The sequence below is a fragment of the Aegilops tauschii genome, chromosome 6 (assembly GCF_002575655.3).
Source record: "Aegilops tauschii subsp. strangulata cultivar AL8/78 chromosome 6, Aet v6.0, whole genome shotgun sequence".
In the NCBI taxonomy this organism is placed as follows: domain Eukaryota; kingdom Viridiplantae; phylum Streptophyta; class Magnoliopsida; order Poales; family Poaceae; genus Aegilops; species Aegilops tauschii.
Window position 1 is genome coordinate 483,979,801 of NC_053040.3, and position 20,491 is coordinate 484,000,291.

Genomic DNA, 20,491 nt, shown 5'->3' on the forward strand with positions numbered 1-20,491 from the left:
ATGGTATTGGTATGTAAGTAATTATCTCCAAAAGAGCTTCACATGCACGCAGACAGCAGTGTAGTAATTCTCTATCTCCATAAGAGTTAGCTTCAGTTGCAGTATAAACGATTAGTTTGAAACGCATGTACAGAGTGTTTGTTTTGCTGCTACCTCTTCATATGTTGTCAGTCAGCTCTTCCAGGTAAAATACCCTAAAACAAGTTTATTCCATGCACAAAACCTAGCTAAGAATGGTATTAAACATATTTTTTCAGTGAAATTTTAACACCCCAAAATAATCATGAAAACCCCTCCATTTCTAAGACCAGCAACGGTGGTTCAGCATTAGCAGCATCTGAAGCATTTTTTTTCACTTGCAAAAAGTATTCAACACTAGTAGAAAAATGGCCTTTAGTCCCGGTTCATAAGGGCCTTTAGTCCCGGTTCTGAAACCGGGACTAAAGGGTCGTTACTAAAGCCTCCCCCTTTAATCCCGATTCTTACACGAACCGGGACTAAAGGCCCTCCACGTGGCCGCTGCCTGGAGGTCCACCTTTAGTCCCGGTTGGTAACACCAACTGGTACTAAAGGCAATTTTATGATTTTTTTTGAATTTTTTTATTTTCAAATTTCTGAATTATTTTAACCTCTAATCTCTAATCACCCCTCATCACTGCTCAATTTAACCTCTAATCTCTAATCATCCCTCATCATTCCAAATCATCAAACTTTCCGGACGGTCACCCATCCTCTCACTACTCCAGCCTAAGCACGCTTAACTTCCGGGTTCTATTCTCCCTCGTTTCCAAGTCTGCACTTGTTGTTTTCCTGACAATAGTAAGATGTCAATCCTATTAACCCTCAGGAATTTAGCTTGAGCATGAAGTCACACATTTCATTGTTTGAGTTTGAAACTATTGTTCTAAAAAACAATAATTATTTAGTAACACTAATATTTCTTGAATAAGTAGTTTAACCATAGTTTGACCACAGTTTGACCAGATTTGACCAAAATTCAAAAAAACTGAAATAATTATTTAGTAACACTAATATTTCTTGAATAATTAGTTTGACCATTGTTTGACCACAGTTTGACCAGATTTGACCAAAATTCAAAAAAATAAAATAATTATTTAGTAACACTAATATTCTTGAATAATTATTTAGTAACACTAATACTTCTTAAATAAGTAGTTTGACCATAGTTTGACCAGATTTAACAAAAATTCAAAAAAAAACCAGAAATTTGAGCATAACTTTTTTTCCTTTTAGAATTTGAGGATTCTAAAAATTTGCAAACAGGCCGTAGGCAGTCAAAATCGGTTGCGGATTTTCGTGCTGAACATTTTGATATATTATACGTTTTTTCTGACATCGTATGCAAAAGTTATAGCCATTTTACATTTTCCCTACACTTTTTGCAAAACATGTCTAAATTTAAGTTTTTAAATTTTCCTAACTAGTAGATGTAGTAACATAAGTACATCTCGAAGGATTTTTAATTTTTGAAGTTTTTATCATTTTCTTTTGCTTTTTACAAAACCGAAAAGGCGATCCACCGGGGGGGGGGGGGGGGGTAGAGTTTGAAAATGGGACCTTTAGTACCGGTTTGAGACACGAACCGGGACTAAAGGTCTAATCTTTAGTCCCGGTTTGAGACACGAACCGGGACTAAAGGGCATCGCGCCCTTTAGTCCCGGTTCGTGTCTCAAACCGGGACTAAAGGGCTCAGGTGAACCGGGACTAATGCCTTAGCCGCACGAACCGGGACCAATGCTCACATTAGTCCCGGTTCGTGACTGAACCGGGACTAATGTTAATATTGCCCTGTGACCAAAGCCTTGTTTTCTACTAGTGCAATACACAGTTTGACAGGCACATACACAGTACAGTACAGTGCAGAGTGTTCTTCTTGCCACCTCTTGGTGTATAACATACATATGTTGTAAAATAGATTTCCCAAAAGGCTAAATGTTATGGTCTATCCATTCCCAGGCAGATTTTAGCATGTATCATTCAGAGTAACATTTTGAGGCAAAGATGAAATTAAGCAAAAAAAATCAGCCCCCAAAGAAAACCTCAAATTGAACCCTCCTTTGAGGTCTCAGAAGGAAGAAATGTACAGAGGAAACTCTGAAGTCTGAATCGATCAACGGGAGCAGCACATACAAAAAGACCGAAGGGGGAAGAGGCGTTGTGACTAGATAATCTTTGTCATGGGATGCGAATAGGAGGAACTGCTTGGTGCCGCCGAGGTCGTGGTTCCAGTAGCAGTAGCACCTCACCTCTTCGCAGTCCTCGCAGTGGCAGCCAGCGCCGCCCCTCCCACTGCAACTTGTACATCCATGGGATGGGACCACAAATCGATGTAAGAGAAGGCAACATTTTTCTCCGGCCGGCTGAAGTAAAAAAGATCACAATACATGAAGATAGGAGCAAGGAAGTCCATAAATATGAAAGATGCTAGACATACGCTTGAGATATTACCTTCTCAACCTGAAGTTCTTCAATCTACAAAATTGGCTTCTCTGCTAGAATTTGCTTATGTAGATAATGGGGTCATGTCAAACATTTAGCCATAATGTTGGAAAGAAGATCAGAGATGACCTTTGGTTACCTTCAACGGGAAAGGCATAATGTTGGAATTTCTCATTATCATCTTCATCCGGATAAATGGTATGGAACTCTCTAATTGTCCTCGACTTTCTCTAGATCAGCAAAACAATAAAGTAAATAAAAAGTATAGAATCAAACTCCAAATTATTTTGCAGTGTCTAAATTGGGCACGCATATGAAAGTTCAAGAGAAAAAACAAAGCAATAGGATTAACCTATGACATTGACATCCCCATTCAACATTCATTTATACTGTCATGAATGCCATAGATTACTTATAGCAATATTAGCGATGCAAGCGTAGATAGGCTGCACCAGAACAGATTCATAATCAAATTGTTCAATGCATAATTATATAAAAGCTGAATAGATGGTTCTCATGGATGAGCATGTGGCACAACATTTTCTTTCGTAAAAGAAATAAGCACTATTTTTAGACAGCAGTTTTACCAAACAATTATATCTCAATCCAATCTAGTCAAACCAAACTCTGCCATTCTATAGCCTAAAAAGGCAAACAAACTATGATAGGCTCTTGGAATCTACATCTTGTCTACCAAAACATACACATGACCACCATTAGCTAACTGGAGAGAGGGAGAGACCTGATAACTTGTGAGAGGAACCTGAAACCAAACTCTGCTATTTTAGCCTAAAAAGGTAAACAAACTATAAGAGATGTTGTTTTCAAATATTATGAAATGCATGGTCTGCTGTATAAATGAAGATGCATATTGCCATGTCTAGCTAAAACTATGAATACCTACTCTAGACCATTTCGGCCGTAGCAGAAAATTAGGAACTTCGAACAGGACATTTAGTAAACTGCAGTCAGAGAAACATATATCACCTAAGGTTATTCTTTTTGTCTCAACAATTAAAAAATGCAGAAGTACAAATATTCGAAGCAAAAGGCTGAATCTGTTAGCCTGTGCCATCACCAGTTAGCCACCGACAAATCAAATCTACATAAACCTACAGACAAAATTACAGTCTAGAGAGGGATGATCTTGCACACCTCAACCAAAATCACAGTTGCAAACGCGAGCCAGATTGACATGGTCGTTCAGGAGAAGCATTCAAATGGAGAAACCCAAAGAAAAATATGACAGAAACAAAATCAAGCAGCAACTTAACAATTTGTAAAATTGGGAACATAGCAATAGGAGGAAAATAGAGAAACCATACACATCATAGCGATATTCTTCGACGACCGTGCATAGAGCCGCTGCCAAACAGAAGCTTGTGGTGCGGTAACGGCCAGTCGACGTCACCTTTCACACTCCGCCGCGGACCAGCGTCTCCCTTGCCAAAGCCTGACCTCCACCCACCCTCGTCTCCCCTCTCCTCTGCAACTGCTCGCTCTCGATATTACTTGTGATGCTTGTTGGCAGGAAAACGAATTATAGACTGAAAATTGTGCAAAAGCATAAATACATTTAATCCATGACGGAAACCTCTAAAATATCCTCTTGGCTCATATGGAACTGAGGGTGTAAATCTCAAACAACATAGCAACAAATATATTTCTCCACGAATTAAACATATATGTGAATGATGAGATATATTGCATAAGCAAGTCAGATAACCGTGAGATGTAACGTAATGTACATGTAAGTGATTCCAAGACTGCAGCTAAATTTCAGAAGAAAGAGAGAGAGAGAGAGAGAGAGACAGAGAGAGAGAGTGATGCCGCATCAAACCATATGTGTACTTCATGAGAACCCCTATCAAATCAAACCATATGTGTACTTTAAGATGCAAACCACATCATCATCATTATTGGATCTCTCTACAGTTATATATGGCCACGTCACCCCGTAGAGCAGATAGTACAGGCTACCTCGCCAGCAATGGTTAGTGCGGTAAGGATAATCGGATGTGAACTAGCTTGCTCTGCTTGCGGAGAAAAACCAAAGTTCGGTTCATTTCCAGCCCACAACAGGTTCAGTTCGTTCCCCAACGGAATGTTTAAGCCCATCATTTCCCATATTCCGTTTTAATGACCGCCCTAACAATCAATTTCCTAATCTTATAATCCCCACCTGGACATCGTGACTGCAAGAACGCACTTATGAGAAAAGCTTTCAACACGGTCGAAGGTCGCCGCGCAGCCACCAAATGAGAAGGCAAGCACCGCCCCGAGATGGAGGCGGACCCGGAGGAAAAAAAAACATGAGTTGGGTGCTCGCCACCACGCCGACCAACCCATCACTATCAAGATTTCGCATGTCAAACATGTCCAGCGAGAAGACCATAACTTCTTGCTCTGTCACCTACCATTGTGGAGACCCATTTTTTGGATGACGCATCGCTTCTCGCAAAAAAAAATCTCTCCCGTTGCAACGTACGGGCATATGTGCTAGTCATTCCTCAAATTAATCGGCGTTACATTCAAAACGAATGTTAGTGATGTCGGGAACCTTAATCAAAGGAAACTCAAGTTTTTCATATTTATTATTCCTCAAAGTAACTAAAGTTCTGTTCAGAATGAATGTCAGCAATGTCTGGCCCCTCACTGAAAAGAAATTTATGTTTTAAAAATTTATTATTACTCAAAGTAAGCTTCTTGTCATTAGATGACTTGTGCGGAACCGTGATGAGGCACAAAATGACAAGTTCACCTAGCAGCCGTATATCCGTTTCCGTCAAGTATGCATCACAAAGACTTATTTTGAAAAGTTTACGTCGCACTTCGATCCAGGTTGGTAACCTACTTATCCATCCATTGATTCTAATACTTACAAGAGACTTGGGAGGTGAAAATGTCTCGTTTGTGCTCATGTTATCAGTATCACCGTCACTATGTTCCTTTTTGATGAAACACAACAGTATTAGTTCTATTGGTTCAATGCTAAATGACAAAGAGCATAGAGATTCATGTAGCTTTCCAGTTACTCGAAGAAAAATGTGTAGCAAATGAGCTTCATTGCCAACGATAACCATGCCTATTTCCTCAAGTACTGCGACCGCCCAACTTCAATTAGTTCATGCTTATCAACTTTCTAGGAAACTTCAAGCACTAGTAGAAAAAGGGCCTATTGTCTCGGTTCGTGAGGGCCTTCTGTCCCGGTTTGTGAACCGGGACTAAAAGGTCGTTACTAATGCCCTTGGCCTTTAGTTCCGGTTCTTACATGAACCAGGACAGAAGGTCCTCCACGTGGTCGCTGCGGCCAGCCCAGCACGGGGGGCTTTGGTCCGGAACCAATAGGCATTCAGGCGTCAGCATCTGGCTGGGGCTGAGGTTTTTGTTTTTTTTGAAAGGGGCTGATTTAGGGGTTTTGGGGGTTAATTTAGGTTGTTGTTAGGTAGCTATTAGAGAGAAGTGTCCTCTCTTATATCTCCGTGCCTTGTTTACCAACGCTACGTACTGCTATGCCTAAACATGGCTTAGATTGAAGTGAAGGCAACATGTGGTGCATGTCGAAAGTAATACTAATCCTAACTTGATCAAGTTTGAATTGTACTACTTTCGACATGCACCACACATGCATGTTGCCTTCACTTCAATCCAATCCATGTTCATTTCATCCGCTGATATATAATAACTCTTCAGCGCGCATCATGCATCATCATATATAATAACAAGTCCTACTAATCATCATCATACAACTTCTACTCGTTATTAATAACAAGTCATACGATCATCATCCTCATAGTCATCGAACCAACCCTACTTAATTGTTCTTAGCACATGATCATCAGTATTAGGTAGGACCGAAATACCCTCTTTAAGGTAAAATAGCATAAAACAATATAGACCCTGACTCTCCATTATGGAGAATGGAGATCATCCTGCCTCCAATTTTTGCGCTTCGCTTCCTTTTGCTTCCAAGAACCTTCTTGCGACTGTCCATACATTTTTTCCATTGTTTGATTTGCATGTCTCCACTTCTTTTAGAAATCCGGTATGGACAGTTGAGATTCGTAGGATGACCTGGTTGTATGTTCAAAACATCAAGCCTACCATTCTGATACATCAAATGAGGCACACAATCCTCTGGGATTATCTGTTGAAAAACATAATAATAACTTCATAGTTAGCAATGATGTACTAGTTTTAGAAGTATGCAAAATATGCACGGATGTCGTAATAGTAAGAAATATTACCAGGGTATCTCCATAGTAGTTACCGTAGTTCAACACGTGCACTAGTGGCACGTATTGACCATAATGTGGAGGAGTTTTATAATAGATATTGTAATTCTCAAGATCAGTACAAAATCCGACCAGATGAGTTTTCTCCTTATAAGTTAACTCATAGCCATCGGTGTAGTAGGTTCTGTCTACCATGTTCCGCACATTGTTCGAACAATCAAAATAAGCTGTCAATGAAAATAAGCTGTCAACTATTTTGAAATGAACAATATAAATTAGCTAATAACTATGTTTGAGAAACTCACATAGCGGTAGAATTGGAGGCGTATCGACAAGGACCCAAATGTCCATATTGTCTTGCTCGATGTCCGGATCACCAAGATCCATGGTGACAAGCATACCCTCATCAAAACCATACATCTTGCAAAATGCTTCCCAATTTTTGCAACCAAAATGGGTTACGCTCTCAGAATTATACAGATTTACTTCAAAATCTATATCATGATGGGTCCTTAGGTGAATTTTCTTTGTTTCCATACTTTCATGGTCTTCAAAACCCATCCTCTCCAAGACATAGCGTCTTGCATGGCATGAGATAAGCTAGCCGAATTGTAAAAGATGAAAAGTAAACGTTGAAATAGTTGAAGTCGTGCTTAATTACGAAAAAATAACACTTGTCGTCGTTGCGTACCGTTTCAACATCGAAGGTCTCCTCCAGCTTAATACTGAAGCGCCGATCTTCGTCCAGGTGAGGCCTGTCGCACTGACCTCGGTCGTCGTGGCACCAGTCGCACTCCCCCGGGAGACTTTCGTCGTCCGAGTACGACATTTCCTATGTTCATAATTCAAATATTAAACGTCTACAATTAAATATATGTACTAAAAAACCTAAGTTAGATCATTATTATTCATCACGGGTTGACTATCGGTTTGTCGGGTCTTATCTTGAAAACTCTCAGCTCACGTGGTGTATACATTCGACCGTTGGTGATGGTCGCTCCTCCATTTGTCCCCGAGTGCATTACACCAAAATTTCTAGCACACGGGAACAAAGGAGAAGCGACCCCCACGACAACAGTCGGGATTCTTCGTCCTCTCATATATATATGGTGGAACTCTCCCTCACTGATTCCTCTCTGACATTTGCGACCGTCGGTGATGGTAGCTCCTCCATTCGTTCTCGAGTGCATTACACCAAATTGTCTAGCACACGGGAACGAAGGAGAAGCTACCCCCACGACAACAGTCGGGATTCTTCGTCCTCTCATATATGGTGGAGACTCGACAGACTTACAGTCAACCCGAAATATCGTTTAATTATATTTCTAAAAGAGGATTTGGCTGGTCTCACCTCGATGTCGGAGGGGGCGGTGACGGGGACGACAGCGGGGATGATGGAGGGGCCGGGGGCTCCTAGATTTCTACGAAAACAAAAACCCTATAAGCTATCAACTAATCATAGTGCTCTCCAATTTTAGCATTCAAAGTAGGAGTAGTTTTCCACTTTGAGCATTCAATAAGCAAAATCAAATCATAAAATAAAGTACTATTCAAATTAGGATGCATTCAATTATAAGCAAAACTACATCATCTCCATGTGTCCGTACATCGTCGAATATTATCACTAATACACCTCGAATACTATCATACATATAGCATCGCTAGTACGGCTAGAACAGTAGCGCCCAACGGGTATCGGCGCGCGCGATGGACACCCAAAGGGACGGAACCATCACAGGATCATAGCTCCAGTGAGATCCCTGAAGAACCTGCTAGGTATTGTCGAACCTGCCCTCAAACGCAACCATGTAGCGACGGACGTGCTGGTCCTCCTCGCTGACACGGTGACGTACCACCTCCGCGGTTTCCGGAAGCCTCGGCACCGTCACTGGCCCACGCGACTGCCACCAAACAAGGATCGGGTCAACGATGGGCTGGCTCCTCACCAACCTACGCCCACCGGAAGGTAGCACCTCCCAAAACCAGCCCGGCGGAGCCCAGTCCCGGACATGGCCCCTCTGATCAAGCCGGCCTCCTCCGCCGAGTCGACGACGAGGATGCGGGATAGGCATCGTCGACGCCGATGCGGGAATAATTGCTTTAACTAAAAAACAAACTAGTTCTATTAATTTCCTTACTAAATAAACTACTTCTATAGTAAAATAAACTAGTTTTGTTAAATCAACTAGTTCAATTACTAATTAAGCACTTACTATAAATAAAATAAAGTAGTTTTATTAATTAATCAACTAGTTCAACTACTAAGCACTTACTATAAATAAATAAAATAAAGTAGTTCTTACTAAAAATAAACTACTTCTATATATAGTAAAATTTAATAAAATAGTTTTATTAATTAATCAACTAGTTCAACTACTAAGCACTTACTATAAATATATAAAATAAAGTAGTTCTTACTAAAAATAAACTACTTCTATATATAGTAAAATTTAATAAAATATTTTTATGAAATCAACTAGTTCAACTACTAAGCACTAACCTAAAATCGATATCTACTAATAATTAACCTCAATAAAAAATTAATACATATATGAAAAAAACGTATATAAACAAAAAAATTCTATGAACATTATATTCATACATACATAGCCACATCCATTCATCATATAGCTACCACATACATATATATATATACATTATATATATGAAAAAATGCAATGAACAAAAAAATAATACAAATTATATGAAAAAAAATAAACAGAGTCGTGGCGTGGCGGCGGCTCACATCGGGCGACGGAGGGCGACGCCGTGGGTGGCGGAGGGCGACGGCGACCGCGGCGGGCCGAGGGCGGAGGGCGACGGCGACGGCGGCGGGGGGCGGAGGACGACGGCGACGGGCGACGGCGTGGGCTCGGGGGCATGGGCGACGGCGACGGCGGCGGGGCAGCCTGGCGGCGTAGATCGAGCTCGCGGCGTCGTCGGGCAGGGGGAAACTGACGATGGAAATCTGAAAATTTCCTAAGTGCTGGCTTATATAGCAAAGGCTTTGGTCCCGGTTCGACGCACAAACCGGGACCAATGCCACCTTTAGTCCGGGTTGGTGGCACCAACCGGGACCAAAGGCCTCTTTTCAGCAGCCCAAAGAGCGGGAAGCAGAGGGCTTTGGTCCCAGTTGGTGGCACCAACCGGAACCAAAGGGGAGCATTGGTTCCGGTTGGAGCCACCAACCGGCACTAATGTGCTGGCGCGGTGCGGTGGGAAGTTTAGTCCCACCTCGCTAGCTGAGAGAGCTCAGCACCTGTTTATAAGCTGCGTTGCAGCTCAGGTGCTGAGCTCCTCTCTAATATGCAGACATTACATGCCTACCCTTGTCACTACCATGTTGGGCCTATTGGGCCTGCGGGCCTGGATCCTGGCCCATGTGCAGATGGGTTTCTAATCGTATGCAGGCCGTGTGGCCCATTAGACGACATTTTTTTATTTTTTCCAGTATTTTTTTGTTTTTTGAATTATTTATTTTCTTTTGATTTTTTGCTTTATTTATTTTATTCTTTTTGCTTTTAGCTCAGAATAATTATAAACTTTCTGTTACTCCATTAGTTTCCAAATTTGAATAGTTTAAATTTTAATTCTTTACAAAAATACTAGAGGTTTATAAAAGCTTTTTAGTTGATTCCTTTTGCTATTAGAGTTTATAAAAGCATTTCAAATGAACTCTGAAAAGGTTGAAAGTTTGCATGGTATCATCATTTCATCCACATAGCATGTTCAAGAAAGTTGAGAGGGTTACGGCAAAAACTGGATGCACTTCGTGTACAAAACGGACAATCTCTTTCAAAGTATCAGGATTTCATACGGAAACTCGTCTGTTACAAAGGGATTTCATTTTTTAAAACTTATTTGAACTCCTGACTTTTTGTGTGTTCAAAATGCACCATTCAAAGCCACATCATCATTTTTCAATCCTTTCTGACTTCATTTGTTATTTTTCATGCATTTACTAATTATTTTGAGCTATAAGACCCTAAAACTGAAAAGCATTTCAAATGAACTCTGAAAAGGTTGAAAGTTGGCATGGTATCATCATTTCATCCACATAGCATGTGCAAGAAAGTTGAGAGGGTTACGGCAAAAACTGGATGCACTTCGTGTACAAAACGGACAATCTCTTTCAAAGTATCAGGATTTCATACGGAAACTCGTCTGTTACAAAGGGATTTCATTTTTTAAAACTTATTTGAACTCCTGACTTTTTGTGTGTTCAAAATGCACCATTCAAAGCAGAGACTGATTTTGAATGGTGCATATTCAACACACAAAAAGTCTGTAAAGATCGCCAACCCCAACATTAAAAAATGAGCATAGATGCGCTTATAGAGAAAATTCAACCTAAATTCATAATAAATTTCTATGAATTTCAGAGAAACTCACTCTGAATTTAGGTCAAATTCCCTTTATAAGGGCATCTATTTTCATTTTGAGAGGAGCTCAACAAGGCAGAGAGGGACGGGCTTATAAACCGGTGTGAGCGCCCTTCGGTTGGTGAGGTGGGACTAAACTCTGGCCGCAACGAGGACCAACCCTTTAGTCCCGGTTTGTGGCACAAACCGGGACTAATGGTCATGGGCCAGGGGCGAGGCGCATTGGTCCCGGTTCGTGCCTTGAACCGGGACCAAAAGGTCCAGACGAACCGGGACCAGTGGCCCACGTGGCCCGGCCGGCCCCCTGGGCTCACGAACCGGGACTAATGCACCCCATGGGTCCCGGTTCATGCGGAACCGAGACTAATGGGCTGGCCAGGCCCGAACGAAAGCCCTGTTTTCTACTAGTGAAGATGCGATAGTATCTACACTTTTTTTCATCGTCACTATTCCATGAGGGAGATGAACAACCAAAAGTGAATCATATCCCCTGGAGTGATCTGGCTCTCGGAGCAGACCATGTATTTTGTAGGGAATGATTGTATCTTGGCTTGCCTGATGACAAATATCTCGAGGTAGCTGAGATTGTCAATCTCCATGGGAAGCTCATTAAGGTCGGTGCTCCTTAGGCCGATCCACTTGAAATGAAACATATTATCTTGATTTTCTGCTTCTTCAATCTATTGCGGCCTTGTAGGTCCAACATGTTGGCCAATTGTAATTGAGAATATGTTACAGTGACAAGGAGCCTTGATACTGGATGGTGCTTCTGAGTTCACCACTCTCGAGTTGCATGTGTTGGAAACTTGGCACATGTGTCTTTTTGCTTTTGGGAGAGTTGTTGGAGTTGAATTCCACTACGAGTGGAAAGGTTGTGCGAAAATTCATGTTGGAGCACGTGTAATCTATCAATGAAGGAAAAACATGAGGATGTACCTTGCAAAACTTGAGTTTCCCTTCGAGATTTTTTTTACCGGGAAGAATAAGGCCTCGAGCAACAAACACACTGGATCCATGCTTGATATGACCCAATGGAGTGCGCTCATGACTTTGGATGATCATGTTTTCAGCGAACCATCATATGACTAAGCTTGTTTTGCTTAAAAATTGTATCTTAGGGGAAAATGAATAAGTACAAAGGTTGACATTGAGTGCATCCAAGGTCGTACCCAAACCGGGTAGAGCGAAGGTGGTGTGCTCGCACCAAGCAGAAAGAATACCACATCGCGAGTCCAGGGCATCAGTGGAGAGGAAATAGTGCATGTTAGGGGGGATAAAGGAGCTAGCTTTTCGGAAGAGAGATGGGGAGCTTGGTTTCTTACATAGCAAGAAAATGGGGTTTGGAGGAGGATAGATCGGCTCGGATCATCTGGCACTTGTCGGGTTGGCCAGCCCAGAAACATTCCACGTACAAATGGAGAAAGAATGGGCCAACATCATGTAAGAAACAAACAGACACTAGGCAGGACGGCCATTAACATAAACCACCACTGCTGTGTAGTGCTTATAGTGAGCAGTAGCGATCCAAATGGGCCTGCCAATCAACGCGGAGCCTGTTACCTGAGCAGGTTTCCGGAACTTTCCCACGAGCTTCCGAACCAATTCTGGGAAGCTTCCGGCCAGGTTTTTTATTCTTTTCTAATGCGTTCTTTCGTTGTATTTTCTATTTTTACTTTTTTAATTTGTTTTTCTGTCAATTTGTTATGGTTTTATTTTTCTTTTTATTTATGTATATTTTCTAAATTTATAAAAGGTTAATTCATGAACATATTTTGAATTGGAAAACATCTTTCAAGTTCATGATTTTTTTGGAATTGGCGAACCTTCTTCAAATTTATGAGTAACTTTTGAATTCAGCAACATTTTTACAAATCCACAAATAATTCTCGATTTCGTGAACATTTTTTAAAATAAGTGAAAACAAATTACATATGTGATTTTAGAAAAATCAACGAACATTTTTTAAATCACGAGCATTTTCCAAATTCATGAACTTTTTTTTTCAAATTTCAGATCATTTCTTAAATTCATGAAAAAACTACAGGTCGTGATTTTTTAAATTCCATCATTTTTTCAAATCCCAAAGTATTATCTAAATTCATGGGAAAAACTACAACTCATGATTATTTTTTAAATTCTGATCATGCCAAATCCTCATCGATCTGTGGCACGGAATATCCCACCTCTCTAATCATGAAATTAACTGTGAGGTGAATGTGAAAGTTTGGCCCCGTTGATCATGAACAATGGATGTCCATCCTACTCGGCCAGGAGACGTGAATAGTTTCCGGCCTTGTTGGTGATGAATGATGGATGTTTAGCCTAGTTGGCGAGGACACGTTAGCAATTTCGGGCCTCATTGAACATTAATCATGGAAACATGTTTCTTCTTTGTTAGTTGAACACATATAGATCCTCTAGCATGTTCTTCCACTTTTTTCTTTTTAGAAAAAAGCTCGGTGATGGAAAAGGTGAACGAGTTAAAAGTCATACTGTCATGTTCACTTCCATGCTCTAATATAAATTGTGAAGGTGACATACTGAAATTTGTTTGCAGTTGACCATACATTTCAGTTTCCTTTGTTGTTATCATTTACATGGTCACAAATAATGTTACGTCTTGCATGATGCGAAGAATATTATTCATCATCGCCCCTTTTATTACATGAGGCCTCTAAGTCTATTTGATCCCCCTTACAGTGCTTGAAATGTCATTGATGTTTTGAGTCCTCATACCACTACATGCTAAAATTAACAAAATGTACCAAGGGATAATTCAAAATGTGTTGCATATTGATTCATTTATTTACACTAGCCAGCTAGTCGAAAGTTCACCAAATATTAGTTCATGCAATAGGTTTCCTTCATTGCGTTTCTAATTTATCAATTTTCCAAATAATGGTTATAATACATGTACTCTATTCTCGTTTGTCCTTACATATTTTATGAAAAAAATAAAGTCATAATAATTCACTTGAAAGGACATTATCACAAATAGATATTTTAATGTGTACAACATTGCTTTATGCGTATTGGTTTTGCGGGGGTGCTTTATGCATATCTACAGCCCAATTTTTTAGTCAGATATTTTTTATTGTAGAGCTTAAGGTTTTCTGCAAATTTGTAGGGATATTTGACATTGTAGTACTGTCATTGGAAAAAGACAACTATTTATTTCAAAAAAAAATCTACGTTACTATTTTCAATGCACATGTTTTGACTTCGATACATGCATTCCATATTAGGTGAAATTAAATATGAAATATATTCCTTTATGAGTTTTTTTCTAAACTGTGTAGAAAATAGTTCGTATGAAACATGAAACATGTTATTTCTGTTACATATAAAAGAATCATGCTTCATGATGTTGCCTGCGCATTTGCGTGGGCCACTTTGCTAGTTAGTTAAAAAGAAGATAAGGGCCTAAGGTTGCACCATTGGTTAAGCCATATGTGTTTAGTCACCAAGGTGGGAGTAGTTTATCATACTAATCTTCGTCGAACACATTATTCTTTACTAACATCCCACGTTGCTTCCAATGCGTCCCATCACTAGTGCAGAACGGGGCTTTAGCGCTGGTTCGTAAGGGCCTTTAGTGCCGGTTGCAGAACCGGCGCTAAAGTGCCACCACGTGGCACGAGCCAGGCCCGGGTGCTGGTAGACCATTAGTACCGGTTGGTAGCACCAACTGGTACTAAATGTTTGGGGGGTTTTGGTTTTAATTTTTATTTTTCCATTAATTTTGTGTTTTCCATTTAATTTTTTTGTTTGCTGATATTTTACGATACTACATATTGTACACGTTATGCATATATATAAATAGATTTTCTCGTAGAACCAATCATACATATATATAATCGAATGTCTCACAACCACCATTTATTATTCACACATACACATGTATATATATACAATTTCTCCTACATGTTGCCTTGGTGCCTTCGGAGCACGATGACAAGTGGTTCATGGGGGCGGTAGCGGGTAATAGTATTCTCCTTTGGGATCTATGACCTGGTCGGGCAAAAATCCCGCTATTTCCTCTTGAAGTGCTCGTATGCGCTCTGTTGGTAGGAGCTGGTCCCGCACGTCTTTGAACTGTTAAGAATGAGATCAATATGCATGTGTATTAGTTGTGTGACTAGATATCGACAATCATGTAAGATTTGTGAATACTGTTCTGGCAAACGTACCCATTGCTGTCTATCAGATCTGCTCCTTTCGGACGCCATCATGCGAATGTTCTCGCAAACGTAGACACACTTCAGTCCCCGGTGCCTGCTTCAGGGCCTTTACGAGAATAGAATTTAATCAGATAATAATTAATCAAGCATGTTAATTAATTAATCGTATTGAAACAAGAATTAAAGAGATGGTAGCTAGCTAGCTAGTACTACTTAATTACTTACCTTGGGTCGATACCAAAATAGCTTTTGTCGCCATTTTTCTGGAGTCACCTTAATGTACTTTGCCCCAGCCCTGCCCGCCGGCAAAGAAAATTAATAAAGGGGTTATTAAAAATAGTTCATATCAGGAAATGACGAACTAAATAGGCCGAGATATAGTTAATAATGATTGAAATTACCTGTTGACTACCCCCTTCACGATGCTGTAGTCACTATCTTTTTTAAGTAGTGAGTCCAGTACTTCAACTTTTCCTTCGTCAACTTTAATGTCTAACAAGATCTAGTGGAACCTGCATGCGCATACGTTTGCATGTATAAATTAAGCGGACATGTGCATAACACTAATCAACTATAACCCTAAACCCTATACACTTATTAACATCTAGCTAGTAAGCAAAAACAGAATTTATAGTACAAGACAGTGTGACTCACTCGAAGTTGTAAGGAAGTAGTATATCTTCATTGCTATTGAGGCGCTTCAAGAACTCTAGCATGTTTTTCTCTACATCTTGTCTACACCATTCCAATTTTCATGTGTATTCATTAATGGTATTTGGGTCAATGAACCCAATGCCATAGCGTCCAGCTTTTTTCATTTCATACATCTTCATCCTGCATAATACCACAGAAAAGAATATATAGTGAGGATATATAATTACAGGTAATTAATAATCAATCAATGAGCACTAGAGCTAGCTTGAGACTTAAATTACAGAAAGAAATCACTTACAGACAATAGCAACTAACGATAGATTTGTCGAGTGCATCTTGATTGAATAACTGAAATAGTTCTGAATACTCAACGGACAGAGCTTTCTTATTGAAGTAATGATCTTCCTCGACTTGCACCATGAGGGACTCTCGATTGGAAATCTTGGTAATTTTCATGTACCAATCATGCAATTCATACATTCTCGTTGGGAGGTTCTTGACCTCCTCGGGCTCGACCAAAGGTTGGCCCCGGACATATTTCCGTTTTATTTCCTCCTCTCTAAGCGGAGACATGGGCTCGATATCGAGGAGTTGCCCAACAGTGATCTTGAGCATTTCAGCCTGCATTATATGCTCCTCGGTTATTACCACGTCGCCCAGCTCGGGAACGTAAACGGTTTGCCCACACTAATATTGGGCGCGCGTACTCTCATGTGTTGTTGGCACAACAAGCGGGGGGGTCGATTGCGCCGCCTGTTCTCCCAGCTGGGGAACAGTTTTCCCGCATTTTTTGACAGTTGCTTGTTGGCTCGAGCTCGAGCTCACTTCTTTCTGTAGTCGTGCTCGATGTGCCTTCCTGATTTGGCGCTCATAGTCTGAGTCAACAGGCTTGGGAGCTGGTGGTCTAGCCATACGAATGAAGTGGTCAATATTTTCCTTAGGCACTTTCTCCCTCGGCGGGGGTGCCGGTTCGGTCCAAAATGGGCGTCCACTTCGGCCCGCACTATGGCATCGTTTTGCTCCTCGGTCATGTCGTAAGGCCTCTGAGGAAGAGGAGCGAGGCTGCTTGGACCATATTTATATCGCTTGTCTCCGCCTGTACTTCCTGTACTACCTCGACTCGTACCGCTACGCACCATAGCTGCGGCGTGTCTCTTCTGCGATTTCTTAGGCGGCGGAGACGACTGACGTGGCTTAGTTGGAGCAGGAGGAGTGGCCTGACGCTGTGCCGGACTTGAAGCAGGAGGTGTGGCCTGACACGGTGTCGGACTTGAAGCAGGAGGTGTGGCCTAACGCTGTGCCGGACTTGAAGCAGGAGGTGTGGCCTGACACGGTGTCGGATTTGAAACGGGAGGAGTGGCCTGACGCTATGCCGGACTTGAAGCAGGAGTCTGCTCACACGTTCGTGGACTTGGAGGAGCGGGAGTCTGCTGACATGGTGGCGGACTTCGAGGAGGAGTCGGCAGACGCGGTGTCGGTGGACTTCGAAAGATGATGCAATCCTTTCTCCATAGGATGATACGATGTATGGCCTCTCCCAGTGTGTGCTCGTCGTCACCTCCAGGAATGTCAACCTGTAGCCCCGAATATGGGTCCACCACCTCATCAACCAAGACACGAGCATAGCCCGCTGGAATCGGGGCCCAATGGAAGGTTGCTTCGGGGGTAATTGTAAAAGCAACGGCGTCCGCCACCTTCATGGATATGTTCTTCATTTTGAAGTGTAGCTCACAGTTAGTGTTCTCTATGATGTCATCCACAGGGTATGTATCCTGCAGTGCGTCGCCCGGGGCGGAACCAACGCTGCTTCTCGGCATGGATGGGACGGTGCTATCCAATGCTGGATGATCATCTGCTTGCTGCTGCCGCTGCTGAGACCCCCTTTCCTGGCTAAGTGAGTCGATCTGCTGCTGCTGCTGCTGCTGGAATTTGAGTGCCAAGTCCGCGTGCCTTGCTTCTAGGCCTTGAAGGCGTTCCGTGTCCTACTTCCTCTGCTCCTCCTCCAGCTTCCTCTTCTTCTCCTCCTCCATCTTCTTTCTTGCACGGGTCCTGTAGTCGTCGTTCCATTCCGAAAAGCCCTCATACCAGGGAATAACGCCCTTGCCTCGTGTTCTTCCCGGGTGTTCAGGATTTCCCAGGGCGCGCGTAAGCTCGTCGTTCTCTCTGTTGGGCGTGAACACCCCATTTCGAGCATCTTCTATTGCGTCAAGTAACTTTTGTTCTGCTCCTTTTAGACTTGCCTTCTTCGAAACCAGGCCTGTCTTCGGGTCCAACGCCCCCATGCGCATAGAACCAAGTTCTGCACCTGGGGGCCAGCTCCTAGTAACCGGAGTGACCCCTGCATCCTCCATCTCTTGCTCAGACTTATCCCACTTAGGCATTGGCACCGCGTAGCCACCTGGACCCAGCCTATGGAACTGCGTATTTTTTGCGGCATTGGCCTTGTTTTTTCTCGACTGTTCCTTAGATAATTCTGATTCCTTGAATTTCACGAAAGCGGGCCAGTGTTCTCTTTGCTTCTCCAGTGTCCCCTTGAATTATGGAGTCTTCCTTTCTGCAGCGAGGTAGTTGGCCCATACAGTTTTCTTGTGGGTGTTGAATGCAATTGCCATCTTCTTAAGAGGAGCGTCCTTGACTTTCTGCACATCTGCATCAGTGAGATAATCTAGTAGGGTGAATTGTTCCATCAGAGATTCCCAAAGCTTTTGTTTTGCTCTGTCGTCGACCCAAGTAACATCTGGGCGTTTAGTTTTTGGCTCTTTCCATTCTTGAATGGAGATCGGGAGTTGGTCCTTCACAAGAACTCCGCACTGACGAACGAACTTGTTCGCAATGTTCTTAGGCGTGAGGGGTTCGCCACTTGCTTTGATGGAATCGATGTTGTACTTTACACCCTCCTTCAACTTTTTGCCCAGGCCGCGCTTTGTCCTGCTGTCTGTAGAAGCAGATTTGCTCGATCCGGAGGGCTGAAACAAGAAAGATTGATTCGTTAATATATCTTCAAATAAAAGAAACATGTGATGATCACTAGATGCCTGCTTATATAAATATACCTCGCCGGTAGTCTTTGTTATTTCAAGATCAACATTGTATTTGTCATCATAATCATTGTCTGCGTCATCATAATCATAATCATAGGTCATGACTTCATTAGCTCGGTCGTCGAGATCGCATATCTTATCATCACCCTCCCCGGTATTGTTCAGATATTGGGAGCCGTCATTTGCTTCATTCAGATCATCTGGCCTGTTAGGGCTGCGTATGATCTCGAACAGGGCCTCTTCTCCCTCTCTGCCGGTATTGTCTACCATAGCTTTTATTTAACTAATACAGAAGAAATATAAAACAATTTAGTATTCAAATTACAATGCATGGATGCAATCAATAAGGAAAAACTGAATCATATAGTACATAATATGCATCGTCTCGAATAATATATAATCTCGAATACATCGTCTCGAATAATATATAATCTCGAATACATCACTGGCTAGGTAGCTAATAAAGATCGAATACTATAGAAGAATCTAGGCCACTCGCGGTTCCTGGGGCGCGGGCGGTGGACACCCAAAGACAAGGAACCATCACATGATCATATCTCCGGTCATCTGCCCAAAGAACCTGCCAGGTATTGGAGAACCTGACGTCCATAGCAGCCATGTAGTGATGGACGTGCTCGTCCTCCTCCCTGACACGACGACGCACCACCTCCGGCGAGGCCGGCTCCGTCTGCACCGAATGTGACCCACGCGAACGCCACCAAAGGAGATCAGGGTCGACGACGGGACCCGCGAGGCCGGGTTCCTCACCAAGCGGCGCGCCCCTCCAGGTAGCACCTCCCAGTGCCAGCCCGGCGGAGCCCAGTCCCGGACATGGGTCAGCCGGACATCATGGCGAACGGGTCGACGACGAGGATGCGGGCCGGGCATCGTCGAGAACAAATACTATATGCCCGCAAAAAGTAACATTTTCTAAATGATTGGATTGTGATAACTAAAATTCTATATGCAAATTCTAACAATTTGACATTAATCTAATTCATCTAGCTAAAACTAACTCTAAAATTTCTAACATTTCTATATATATAACTAACATTTCTAATATTTCTATAACTAAAAAACAGAAAAATTTATAACATTTCTATATAACTAACATTTTAATATTTCTATAAATAAAAAACAGAAAAATTGCTAACATTTCTATAACAATGTGTGTGTGTGTGTGTGTGTGGACATGGCGGCCGGGGCAGGAGCTCACCGGCGAGGCGCGGCGACGCGGGGGGGGGGGGCGACGGGGACGGAGACGGGCGGTGACGACGGGGGTGGGGAGGGGGGTGGCGACGACGGGGACGGGGACTGGCCGGGCGGGGACGATGGGAGGACTGGGCGGGGTGCGGCGACGGGGCGGGGCGTGGCGACGGGGATGACGGGGACGGGGACGGGGACGGCGACGAACGGCGACAGGGACGGCGACGGACGGCGACGGGGGCGGCGACGAGGGGCGGCGGCGAGGGGTGGCGGCGACGGGGCAGAGGAGAAAGAAGCAGAGGGAGAGATGAGAAACTGATTTTTTGAAGTGT

The 20,491-nt window shown here is 42.5% G+C and overlaps 1 pseudogene; it reads left to right on the forward strand.

The window, feature by feature from the left end:
* LOC109779877 (1-aminocyclopropane-1-carboxylate synthase 6-like) overlaps positions 1 to 20,491 on the forward strand; it is a 35,151-nt pseudogene continuing 14,660 nt past the window's right edge.